The sequence below is a fragment of the Hordeum vulgare genome, chromosome 4H (genome assembly GCF_904849725.1).
Source record: "Hordeum vulgare subsp. vulgare chromosome 4H, MorexV3_pseudomolecules_assembly, whole genome shotgun sequence".
In the NCBI taxonomy this organism is placed as follows: domain Eukaryota; kingdom Viridiplantae; phylum Streptophyta; class Magnoliopsida; order Poales; family Poaceae; genus Hordeum; species Hordeum vulgare.
The window spans coordinates 307,492,110-307,506,106 of record NC_058521.1 but is presented as its reverse complement, the minus strand read 5'-3'; positions in this window follow the sequence as shown (position 1 = coordinate 307,506,106).

The following is a 13,997-nucleotide window of genomic DNA, read 5'->3' as shown; positions in this document are numbered from 1 at the left end:
CGCTCCCCTAACGGCACACTCCACCCCGGCAGCTCCCCTCGACCTCCTGCCTCTCTCGCGCGCCAGCGCCGCCGCCACCACCACCTGAGCCACTCCGGCCCACCACCGCCGCCCACGGCCGGAGCTCCCCGCGCCCCTCCTTCCCTTGCCCCTCCTCGCCGTGCCCTGCCCACCCCGGCGCCGCCGCCACCACCATCGGAGCCTCTCCGGCCCACCACCGCCGCGCGGCCGGAGCTCGCCCTCCCCTCCTCCCCGCGCACCTCCTTCCCACGCCCCTCCTCCCCGCGCCCTGCCCACCCCAGCGCCCTCGCCACTACCACCGGAGCCGCCCCGGCCCACCACTGCCGCGCGGCCGGAGCTCGCCCTCCCCTCCTCCCCGCGCACCTCCTCCCCATGCCCTTCCTCCCCGCCGCCGAGGGCCGGAGCTCGCCCTCCCCTCCTCCCACTGCCCTCCGCCCCGGCCGCCCACTGCCCCTGCGCAGGTAAGTTTTTTTTCTTTTTGGCTTTATTTCCTGTTTTTTCTTTTAAATTAGATAGATAATTTAGATAGTTAGTTTATTTTGTGTTTTTTCTGTTAAATTGGATAGTTAGGCTTTTTTTTTCTGTTTTTTATGTTAAATTAGATAGTTTGTTTATTAAGTAGAAAAAGTAGATAGAAAAGAAAAAAAGTAGATAGAAAAAAACTTAGAAGAAAATAAGAGAATAATAAACTAGAAGAAGAAAGAAGAAGAAGAATAAGAAGAAGAAGAAGAAGAAGAAGAAGAAGAAGAAGAAAGAGGAGAGGAGGAGAAAGATAAAAGAAAGAAGAAGAAGAAGAAGAGGAGGAGGAGGAGGAGAAAAAAGAAGAAGAATAATTATAGTAAGATGATCAAGAAGAAGAAGAAGAAGAAAAAGAGGAGAGAGGAGAAGAAGAAAGAAGAGGACCCCGACCCCCGGCCCACGATGATTGACGCCACCAATCCCTAACCCTTGACCCCTGACCTCCGACGCCACTGACACCCGACTCCCGACCCCCGATGCCCGACACCACTGACCCCAACCCCCGACCCCCGACTTCTCACCCCCGACTCCACTAACCCCCGACCCCCGACGCCCGACGCCATTGACCCTCAACTCTAGACGCCACTGACCCTTGACCCCCGACCCCCGACGCCCGACGCCACTAACCCTCGACTCCCGACGCCACCGACCCTCGACCCCCGACGCCACTGACCCTCGACCCCGACCCCCTACCCCTGACCCCCGACGCCACTAACCCCCAACCCCGACCCTTGACACCTCTTCGGCCTCTTGTTAACCGAAAAGACCCGAACCCCCGATGCCAGTGACCCTCGACCCCCGACGACACTGACCCCCGAACACGGACACAACTAACCACCGACCCCCGACGCCACCGACACCTGACACCACCGACCATCGACGCCACCGACACCCGACACCACTGACCATCGACGCCACTAAGCCGAATGGGGTCATAGTTTTGTAAATTATGAGTTAGGCCACATATTTGCCGATTATGTTAATTATAAAAACATCATATTTGTGTTGATCGTGTGAATTTCAATGTGCAGTTGTTCGACAACCTCCACGTGCGTTGGACGAGTTCCGCCCATGCGTTTGTTGGTGACCACAAATGACTTCTCCTCCTACCCCCTTAATTTGCTCTGTTTCTGTCTTCGTGCCAATGAAACTTGCTAGCTATAGGTTTCTTCAATCATGAGTATGCGTGACCAGTATGCGTCTCCTGTTCGAAAGGGAGACATCTATAAATATGCATGTCTTTGCATATTTATAACCGCCATCCTTTCGAATTGTCTAACGTTATCCATGGACAACCTGAGTATGTGTAGATTTGGTTCGTTTTCCCGTATGCTGTGCTCCAGATCCGATGCGGAATTTAGTCAGTGCCTCCCTGGTGTTCTCCGGGTACACATCCTCTCTGCTTATTGCCGAGACGTGTATCATGAGAATAGCGGGGAGGTGCTGTCCAAATTCTGCGTCGCATGTGGAGCAGAGCATGGGAAAACGAACCCAATCTACACATACTCGGGTGGGATTCAGACCTATCTTTACCTATTAGCGTGTAGGTTGCATGGACGTAATAAAACTGACAAACTTGATTAGAGGATGAATATAGATGATGAATTATATATTTATTTCTTGTGCGCCCATAGGTAGCTAGGCAACATGAGTAATCGTGCTTGGATGTACACTGGTCACCCTAGTCAGAAAGATATGACCAATGAATGGTTAACACAAACCAGGGGGTTTGTGAGAGCCGCATTTGCAAATGGCTGATGAACCACAAGTATAGGGGATCAATTGTAGTCCTTTCGATAAGTAAGAGTGTCGAACCCAACGAGGAGCAGAAGGATCTGACAAGTGGTTTTTAGCAAGGAAATATCTGCAAGCACTGAAATTGTCAGTAACAAGTGATTGTGTGGTGAGATGATTCGTAGAAGGCAACAAGTAACAAAAGTAGCAATGGTGCAGCAAAGTGGCCCAATACCTTTTGTAGCAAGCGACAAGCCTGGACAAAGTCTTATAGGAGGAAAAGCGCTCCCGAGGACAGACGGGAATTTCTGTCATGCTAGTTTCATCATGTTCATATGATTCGCGTTCGTGACTTTGATAGTTTGATATGTGGGTGGACCGGCGCTTGGGTACTGACCTAACTTGGACAAGCATCTCACTTATGATTAACCCCTCTCGCAAGCATCCACAACTATGAAATAAGAATTAAGACAAAGTCTAACCATAGCATTAAACTAGTGGATCCAAATCAGCCCCTTACGAAGTAACGCATAAACAAGGGTTTAAGCTTCTGTCACTCTAGCAACCCATCATCTACTTATTACTTCCCAATGCCTTCCTCTAGGCCCAAATAATGGTGAAGTGTTACGTAGTCTATGTTCACATAACACCACTAGAGGAAAAACAACATACAACATATCAAAATACCGAACGAATACCAAATTCACATGACTATTATTAGCGTGACTATCCCATGTCCTCAAGAAAAAAAGGAACTACTCACAAAGCATAATCATAATCATGAGCAGAGGTGTAATGAGTAGCATCAAGGATCTGAACATAAACTCTTCCACCAAATAATCTAACTAGCATCAACTACAAAGAGTAATCAACACTACTAGCAACCTTACAAGTACCAATCGGAGTCGCGAGACGGAGATTGGTTACAAGAGATGAACTAGGGTTTGGAGATGAGATGGTGCTGATGAAGATGTTGACGGTGACGAGTCCTCTCCAATGAGAGGAGTGTTGGTGATGACGATGTCGACGATTTCCCCCTCCGAGAGGGAAGTTTCCCTGGCAGGATCATCCTGCCGGAGCTCTAGATTGGTTCTGCTCAAGTTCCGCCTCGTGGCGGCGGCGAAACAACGAAAAAGCTCCCGTCTGACTTTTTTCTGGATGAAACCCTCCATATAGCAAAAGAGGGGGGCAAGTGGGCCGGCAGGGTGCCCACAAGCCCCCATGGCGCGACCTGGGGGGTGGCAGCGCCGTGCAGGTTTGTGGCCACCCCCTAGCGCCCCTTTGGCGCTTCTTCGACCTAGTATATTTTATATATTGGGAAAAAAATCTCCATTGATTTTCACGGCATTTGGAGTTGCGCAGAATAGGTATCTCAACTTTGCTCCACTTTCAGGCCAGAATTCCAGTTGCCGGTATTCTCCCTCTTGTTGTAAACCTTACAAAATAAAAGAGAAAAGGCATAAGAATAGTACCGTGAAGTGAAATAACAACAAAAGAAGCGATAAATATCAACATGAAAACATGATGCAAATGGACGTATCAACTCCCCCAAGCTTAGACCTCGCTTGTCCTCAAGCGAAAGCCTAGCTCACTAAATATGTCCACATGTTTAGGGAGAGAGGTGTCGACAAAACATGATACAAACATGCATGCATCATGATCAAGCTCAGAACAACAATACCAACATATAATCTCTCATGCCAAAGTGATAATTCCTTCACAAAGTAAAGCATGGATCAACAACCTTACCGAGAAGTAGCAACCGATAGCCTATAGTCATTGAAGCAATTGCAATTTATCACAACATCAGAAAGAGTCAAATAAGAGCTTGTAAAGAAAATCCACATACTCAATCATTCTTTCGTTCTCTACAATTGCTACAACTCACGTGGTACTCATGAGATCGAAGTTTTAGTTAGACACTGAGAAAAATAGGGGCTTATAGTTTTGTCTCCCAACTGCTTACCTCAAGGGTAATGTCAACAATAATAAGTCATGAATGCCTACCTCCAAGTTGACATATGAATATAGATCTTTCCTAAGCATATGACGTTAGCCAAGATAAAGGCGAATTAGGGAATTGGTGAAGATCACCATGACTCTTTCAGGGGCAAAAAGTAAAGGTACAAGATAGGCCCTTTGCAGAGGGAAGCAGAGGTTGTCATGCACTTTTTGAGGTTTGGATGCGTGTCCTCTTAGTGCGGAGGAACGTCACTTTATATTGCCTCCTGTGATAAAGAACTTTATTATGCAGTCTGTCTCTTTTATGTCTTCCTCATCACAGGTTCGTGTAAAGCTTATTTTCCACACACTAATAGATCATAAATATTAGAGAGCAATTTTTATTGCTTGCACCGATGACAACTTACTTGAGGGATCTTATTCAATCCATAGGTAGGTATGATGGACACTCATGGCAAAACTGGTTTGAAGGTTTATGGATGCACAAGTAGTATCTCTACTTAGTTCGGGAGTTTTGGCTAATATGAGGTGGAAGCAATCATCACATGCTAAGGGATCTCTAATAATATAACATTGTTCAGAGCCAAGCAAACACAATTCATTATGTTGCCTTCCTTGTCCAACATCTACTTCTAGGCATGTCATAGTTTAGTGAGTGTTCACAATCATAGATGGTGTCAGAGATGATATATTTATATGTGAACCTCTCCTTCCTTATCGCTTCCTATTAATTGCAACAATGACCAAGGTCTACGTTTGCCTACCCTCAACAAGTTTCTATCCTCATACTTTTTATATGTGAAGACATCACTTCCCATAAGATCATTACATGATCTTCTATGCTTTTGTTCTATTCTCACTCTTTTGATCATGGCAAGAGGCAAAGCCCTTCAACTAAGACACTCTTTATTATATGGCTCACGAGCAAGAATACATCGGGGGTGACACAAAGCAAAACTCAAGACTAAAACACTAAGACTTTTAAACTAGTAGAAAAAGAGAAAACTGAAAAGGAAAACTAAAAAAAAGGTAAAGGCAAAAGATGTGATGGTGATACGATACCGGGGCAACTCCCCTAAGCTTGGCAAAAGCCAAGGGGATTGCCCATACCAATGCTCAGTTGTCTTCCTTTGGTGGTGATGGTGGATTTGTTGCAACATGAGTTTGATCCTCCGTATTCCAAGGCATAGGTGCTCCATCATGGAAAGATGAACGAGTCTCCGGAATCCTCAAATCTGCTGCCAACCTTATTGATTTAAATCTATACTCATACTCACAGTTTTGGTTCCGCAGGTCATAGATCTGGCCATGGAGTTGATCAACCCTGTCATAGAGCCTGGAGAGGTGCTTCCCAATGTCATTGGAATCAATCCTGTGCTTGTTGGTGAACTCCGTGATCATCATGTGGTTGGCGTTGAGTCCACGCTCCACCATCCCTTGGCACTTGAAGACTTGTTGCTCCATTGCTTCGAGCCTCGTCTCCATGCTTCTGGTCTTCTTAGGCCCCTCAACATCGCGGATGTGCAACATCCCCTCACGCATCTTGATAGATTGAGGGTGTTGCAGCACTCCTGTGAGGTAGGGATTGATGACCTTCTCGAAGATCTTGTCCTTCGGAGCTTTTGGGAAAGTCATAGCGATCTAGATCTGCAATAGTAACATGCTCAAAACGAAAAACAGAGGAAATCTGCGTGATGCAGGGGTCAGACCAAACAGAAGTATATATAATGATTTTTTCCAGACCAGAAGGAGTACCCTGCATGAAAACGGAGTCCGGGAGGCGCACGAGGTGGCCACAAGCCCTCACGTCGCGGCCAGGGGGTGGGCCCGCGCCGTGCAGGCTTGTCGCCTCCTCGCGCACTTTCCGGACTACTTCCAATTTTTGTATTTTTTTCAAATATTCCAAAACGGAGAAAATTTCCTATGGGGAACGTTTTGGACTCTATTTTCTTACCGAATCACATACCTCTTCGTTTTCGGAGTCTGAAACAGGCTGATAAATGTCCCTTAGGTATTCCTCCGGAGTTATGGTATTGATGATATTGCTTTCAACATTTATGGGAGTACCTGAGATATAATGCTTGATTCTCTGCCCATTTACCACTCTCGGACAATTACCTTCCGTGTTGTTGATCTTGATAGCACCGGAACGATATACTTCCTCAACAACATAGGGACCTTCCCATTTAGAGAGAAGCTTGCTTGCAAAGAATCTTAAACGAGAGTTATATAGCAAGACATAATCACCTACATTGTACTCATGCTTTTGTATTCTCTTAGCATGACACCTCTTAACCTTCTCTTTGAACAGCTTGGCATTCTCATATGCCTGAGTTCTCCACTCATCAAGCGAGCTAATATCAAATAACCTCTTCTCACCGGCAAGTTTGAAATCAAAGTTGAGCTCTTTGATAGCCCAATAAGCTTTATGCTCTAGCTCAAGAGGTAAGTGACATGCTTTCCCATACACCATTTTGTACGGAGACATGCCCATGGGATTCTTATAGGCAGTTCTATAAGCCCACAGTGCATCATCGATCTTCTTAGACCAATTCTTTCTAGACCTATTGACAGTCTTTTGCAGAATCAGTTTAATCTCTCTGTTGCTTAGCTCTACCGGACCACTGGACTGAGGGTGATAGGGAGACACAATTCTATGGTTGACATCGTACTTAGCAAGCATTTTACGGAAAGCACCATGAATGAAGTGTGAACCACCGTCGGTCATTAGATATCTAGGGACTCCAAATCTAGGGAAAATAACTTCTTTCAGCATCTTGATAGAGGTGTTGTGATCAGCACTACTAGTGGGGATAGCTTCTACCCACTTAGTGACGTAATCAACACCAACTAGGATGTGAGTATACCCATTGGATTTTGGAAAAGGTCCCATATAATCAAAGCCCCAGACATCAAATGGTTCAATGACAAGTGAATAGTTCATAGGCATTTCCTGACGTTTGCTAATATTACCTATTATTTGACATTCGTCACAAGACAAGACAAACTTACGGGCATCCTTGAACAGAGTGGGCCAATAGAAACCTGATTGCAATACCTTGTGTGCAGTTCTATCTCCCGCATGGTGTCCTCTGTAGGCCTCGGAGTGACACTTTTGTAGGATCTGTCCCTGTTCATGTTTAGGTATACAACGTCTAATAACACCATCTACTCCTTCCTTATAAAGGTGATGATCATCCCAAAAGCAATGTCTCAAGTAAAAGAAGAATTTCTTCTTTTGCTGGTACGTGAAACTGGGTGGTATGTATTGGGCAACGATATAGTTTGCGTAATCAACATACCACGGTGCACTACGTGAAGCATTGATGACATTCAGTTGCACATCAGGAAAGCTATCATCAATAGGTTGTGGGTCATCAAGAACGTTCTCCAACCTAGACAAGTTATCTGCTACGGGGTCATCAGCACCCTTTCTGTCGACAACGTGCAAATCAAATTCTTGTAGCAAGAGAACCCATCTGATAATTCTAGGTTTAGCGTCCTTCTTCTCCATGAGGTACTTAATAGCAGCATGATCAGTGTGAATAGTGACTTTGGAATCAACTATGTAAGACCTGAACTTTTCACATGCAAACACGACTGCTAAAAATTCCTTCTCCGTAGTGGCATAGTTTCTCTGGGCACTGTCTAGAGTTTTACTAGCGTAGTGAATAACATTCAACTTCTTATCAACTCTTTGCCCTAGAACAGCACCAACAGCATAATCGCTAGCGTCACACATGATCTCAAAAGGCAAGTTCCAATCAGGTGGTTGAACAATAGGTGCAGTTATCAAAGCCCTCTTAAGTATTTCGAAGGCTTCCTCACAATCATCGTCAAAGACAAAAGGAATATCCTTTTACAAGAGACTGGTAAGAGGCCTAGAAATCTTAGAGAAGTCTTTAATGAACCTTCTATAGAAACCAGCATGACCAAGGAAACTTCTTATACCTCTGATATCTGTGGGGTATGGCATTTTCTCGATTGCATCAACCTTAGCCTTATCGACTTCAATACCTCTTTCAGAAGTTTTATGTCCTAAGACGATGCCTTCATTAACCATAAAGTGGCACTTCTCCCAATTCAAGACAAGATTGGTGTCTTTACATCTCTGTAAGACTCGATCAAGGTTGCTGAGGCAATCATCAAAGCAAGACCCGTAAACGGAGAAGTCATCCATGAAAACCTCGACAATCTTTTTACAAAAGTAAGAGAATATAGCCATCATACATCTTTGAAAGGTGGCAGGTGCATTACACAAGCCAAAAGGCATACGTCTATAAGCAAAGGTACCGAAAGGGCAGGTGAAAGTGGTTTTCTCCTGATCAGATTGTGCAACTGGTATTTGGGAGAAACCAGAATAACCGTCTAGAAAGCAGAAGTGTGTGTGTTTGGATAGTCTTTCTAGCATTTGGTCGATAAAAGGAAAAGGGTAATGATCTTTCCTAGTGGCCTTATTCAACTTCCAAAAATCAATCACCATCCTATAGCCAATAATAATCCTCTGTGGGATCAACTCATCCTTATCATTAGGGACAACAGTGATGCCTCCCTTCTTATGAACGCAATGCACCGGACTCACCGAATCGCTATGAGCAACATGATAGATAATACCCGCTTCCAGGAGCTTTAGTATTTCTTTTATTACTACTTCTTTCATGTTAGAATTCAATCTCATTTGATGATCATCAACTGGTTTGAAATCAGGATCAGTTTGATCTTGTGCTGGCATAGAGTGGGACTAATGCCCTTAAGATCATCAAGAGTATATCCTATGGCAGCACGGTGCTTCCTCAGAGTTTTTAGTAACTTCTTTTCTTCCTGCTCTGAGAGGCTAGCACTAATAATAACAGGATATATCTCCTTTTCATCAAGATAGGCATACTTAAGGGTATCAGGCAACTGTTTAAGCTCGAACATAGGATCACCCTTTGGTGGGGGTGGATCCGCAAGGATTCAACAGGCAAGTTATTCTTAAGGATAGGATATTGTTCTAAGACAACTCTATCTATTTCATCCCTTTCATCCATATGCATATCATTTTCATGCTCAAGCAAGTATTGCTCTAAGGGATCAGTAGGGGGCACGACAATAGAGGCTAAGGCAATAGTTTCATCCCTACTAGGCAACTCCTTTTCACGAGGTTGTCTACCAAACTTTGGGAAATTGAACTCATGTGACACACCTTCAAAGCCAACAATGACAGTTTGCTTCTCATAATCAATATGAGCATTGACAGTATTGAGAAAAGGTCTACCAAATATGATGGGACAAAAGCTATCTTGTGCGGTAGCAAGAACGAGGAAATCAGCAGGATACTTCGTTTTACCACACAAGACTTCAACATCCCTAACAATTCCCACAGGGTAGATATTATCTCTATTGGCAAGCTGAATAGTGACATCTATAGGTTCTATCTCAAGAGGTGCAATCTAATCTTTGACTTCATCATATAAGGATTGAGGTATTGCACTAACACTAGCACCCAAGTCACATAAGCCATGATAGCAATGATTTCCTATCTTAACATAAACTACAGGCATGCCAACAATAGGCCTATGTTTGTCTCTAGCGTGAGGTTTAGCAATTCTAGCAGCATCTTCACAAAAGTGAATATTATGTCCCTCAACTTCTTCAGACAGAAGATCTTTGATAATAGCAATGCTAGGTTCAACTCTAAGTTGCTCAGGGGGTGTAGGTGTTCTAATATAGCCTCTACGTATCACAGTTGAAGCTTTAGAATGATCCTTTATCCTGACAGGGAAAGGTGGTTTCTCAATGTAAGCACTGGGTACCACAGGATCATTATAGGCAACGACTTTCTGTCCAACTGGAGTGGGTTTAACTACATTGACTTCTAAAGGAGGATGAAATTTAAAGCACTTCTCTTTGGGGAGATCAATATGAGCAGCAAATGATTCACACAATGAAGCTACTATCTCAGAGTCAAGTCCATACTTAGCGCTAAGATCACTGAAGGTATTTGTCTCAACAAAGGATTTAACGCAATCAAACGTGAAATTCATACCTGACTCCTTACCTTCTTCAAGCTCCCAATCTTCAGAGTTGCATTTAATTCTCTCCAATAAATTCCACTTGAAGTCAATATCTCTCTTCATAAAAGAACCGGTACAAGAAGTGTCAAGCATGGTGCGATCATCTTGAGAAAGCCGAGCATAGAAGTTCCGAATGATAATTTCTCTCGAGAGCTCATGATTGGGGCATGAATATAGCATTTATTTAAGCCTCCCCAAGCTTGAGCGATGCTTTCTCTGTCACGAGGCCAAAAATTGTAAATATAATTTCGATCACGATGTACTAAATGCATAGGATAGAACTTTTGATGAAATTCCAAATTCAACCGACTGTAGTCCCATGATCCAGTATCATCACATAGCCTATACCATGTCAACGCCTTATCCTTCAAAGATAAAGGAAATACCTTCTTCTTGACCTCATCCTCGGGCACACCTGCAAGGTTAATAAACCACAAACTTCATCTACATAGATCACATGCAAGTCTGGATGTGATGTTCCATCTCCTATAAAAGGATTAGCCAGTAGTTTCTCAAGCATACCCGAAGGAAATTCAAAGCAAATATTTTCAGTAGGTGCAGCAGGTTGAGGAGAAACTATTTGTGCTTCCGTTCGAGGTGAAGATACCCAGAACAAGCCCCTCAAAGGATTAGTATCCATAGTGACAAGTAACAACAAATTTCAGCACACTATATGAATGTTTCCTTACCAAGTTCCACTTACCAAAGGCGCTTCACTCCCCGGCAATGGTGCCAGAAAAGAGTCTTGATGACCCACAAGTACAGGGGATCAATCGTAGTCCTTTCGATAAGTAAGAGTGTCAAAACCAACGAGGAGCAGAAGGATCTAACAAGTGGTTTTCAGCAAGGAAATATCTGTAAGCACTAAAATTGTCGGTAACAAGTGATTGTGTGGTGAGATGATTCGTAGCAAGCAACAAGTAACAAAAGTAGCAACGGTGCAGCAAAGTGGCCCAATCCCTTTTGTAGCAAGGGACAAGCCTGGACAAAGTCTTATAGGAGGAAAAACGCTCCCGAGGACACACGGGAATTTCTGTCATGCTAGTTTCATCATGTTCATATGATTCGTGTTCGTTACTTTGATAGTTTGATATGTGGGTGGACCGGCGCTTGGGTACTGACCTTACTTGGAAAAGAATCCCACTTATGATTAACCCCTCTCGCAAGCATCCGCAACTACGAAAGAAGAATTAAGACAAAGTCTAACCATAGCATTAAACTAGTGGATCCAAATCAGCCCCTTACGATGTAACCCATAAACTAGGGTTTAAGCTTCTGTCACTCTAGCAACCCATCATCTACTTACTACTTCCCAATGCCTCCCTCTAGGCTAAATAATGGTGAAGTGTTATGTAATCGACGTTCACATAACACCACTAGAGGAAAAACAACATACAACATATCAAAATACCGAATCAATACCAAATTCACATGACTATTATTAGCATGACTTATCCCATGTCCTCAGGAACAAAAGTAACTACTCACAAAGCATAATCATAATCATGATCAGAGGTGTAATGAGTAGCATCAAGGATCTGAACATAAACTCTTCCACCAAATTATCCAACTAGCATCAACTACAAAGAGTAATCAACACTACTAGCAACCTTACAAGTACCAATCGGAGTCGCGAGACGGAGATTGGTTAGAAGAGATGAACTAGGGTTTGGAGATGAGATGGTGTTGATGAAGATGTTGATGGTGACGAGTCCTCTCTGATGAGAGGAGTGTTGGTGATGACGATGGTGACGATTTCCCCCTCCGAGAGGGAAGTTTCCCCGGCAGGATCGTCCTGCCGGAGCTCTAGATTGGTTCTACTCAAGTTCTGCCTCGTGGCGGCGGCGAAACCACGAAAAAGCTCCCGTCTGATTTTTTTCTGGACGAAACCCTCCATATAGAAAAAGAGGGGGGCAAGTGGGCCGGCAGGGTGCCCACAAGCCCCCATGGCGTGGCCTGGGGGGTGGCCGCACCGTGCAGGCTTGTGGCTACCCCCTGGCGCCCCTCTGGCGCTTCTTCGGCCCAGTATTTTTTATATATTGGGAAAAAAATCTCCGTTGATTTTCACGGCGTTTGGAGTTGCGCAGAATAGGTATCTCAACTTTGCTCCACTTTCAGGCCAGAATTCCAGTTGCCGGTATTCTCCCTCTTCATGTAAACCTTGCAAAATAAGAGAGAAAAGGCATAAGAATAGTACCGTGAAGTGAAACAACAGCAAAAGAAGCGATAAATATCAACATGAAAACATGATGCAAAATGGACGTATCAATGGCGAGCAAAAAACATGGTGCCCCTGTCCCAACTATGACAACTGGAAAAAGCAGACAAAGTTTGAAATGGGTAAACACCTGCAGAAGTGGGGTTTTACACCTAATTATACGGTGTGGACTTTTCGTGGTGAGTTTGACCAACGTGCCAGAGCTGAGGTGATTCGCCGTCGCACCGACGAGCATGGTACCGGGATCGAAGACATGGTGCAAGACTTTGATGATGCTCGGGATTCAGACGATGAGATGGAGGAATCTGCAAAGGCCTTCTATGAAATGTTGGAGTCTTCAAAACGTCCTCTCCACGAGCAAACTGAGCTTTGTCAGCTGGATGCCATCGCGCAAGTAATGGCTCTGAAGGCTCATTCAACCTAGGCAGACAATGCTACGATGCGATGATGACGATATTTGGACGATTTCTACCCAAAGGCCATGTACTGCGTGCAAGCATGTACCAGTCAGAGAAAATCCTCCATGTACTTAAGATGACCTATGAGAAGATACATGCCTGTGAGAATGGATGTGCCTTATTTAGGCTTGGGTATGCGGCCTTGAACTATTGCCCCATTTGCAATTCTTCCAGGTATATTGTGGTAGCAACGGTATGGGTGAGAAGAATCAGACCAAAATCCCCATTGTTGTTCTTCGGTATCTGCCAATCGTACCAAGACTTCAACGTCTTTTCATGGTCGAAGAGACGGCCAAACAGATGATATGGCACAAATTGGGCAAAAGAACCAAACTAGATGTGGATGGGAACAAGATGCTAGTACACACTTCAGATGGTTTTGCATGGAGGCACTTCGATGCATTACATAAGGATAAATCGGAAGATCCAAGGCATCCTAGAGTTGCCATCAACACGGATGGGTTCAATGTGTATGGTATGACAGCAGCACAATACAATTGTTGGCCTGTATTTGTCATTCCACTCAATTTGCCACCCAGAGAGATTATGAAAACAAAGAACATTTTCCTGACGTTGATAATTCCAGGGCCCAACTATCCGGAGAAGAATATGAATGTGTACATGTAGCCGCTTAAGGATGAGCTGCAAGAAGTCTGGGATAATGGGATCAAGACCTACGACGCGGCTACCAAAACAAATTTCAAAATGCATGTGTGGTACATGTACTCGACGCATGATTATCCGGCGTTTGCGCTATTCGCTGGCTTGTGTGTGCATGGAAGGTTCCCGTGTACTACCTGCAAGGCAACTCTTTAGTTCCGTTGGCTGCAGGTTGGTCGCAAGTTTTCTTGCTTCGACATGCATAGACAATTCCTGGATCCTGACCATAAGTTCAGAAAAGGCAAGAAGAATTTCATCAAAGGTAGAGTTGTTAAAAACATTGCACCAGCTGCGTTGACAGGCCAACAAACCCTTGATCAGTTAAACGCTCTCGAGCCTGATCCTTTGCATCCAGGATACTTCAAAGGG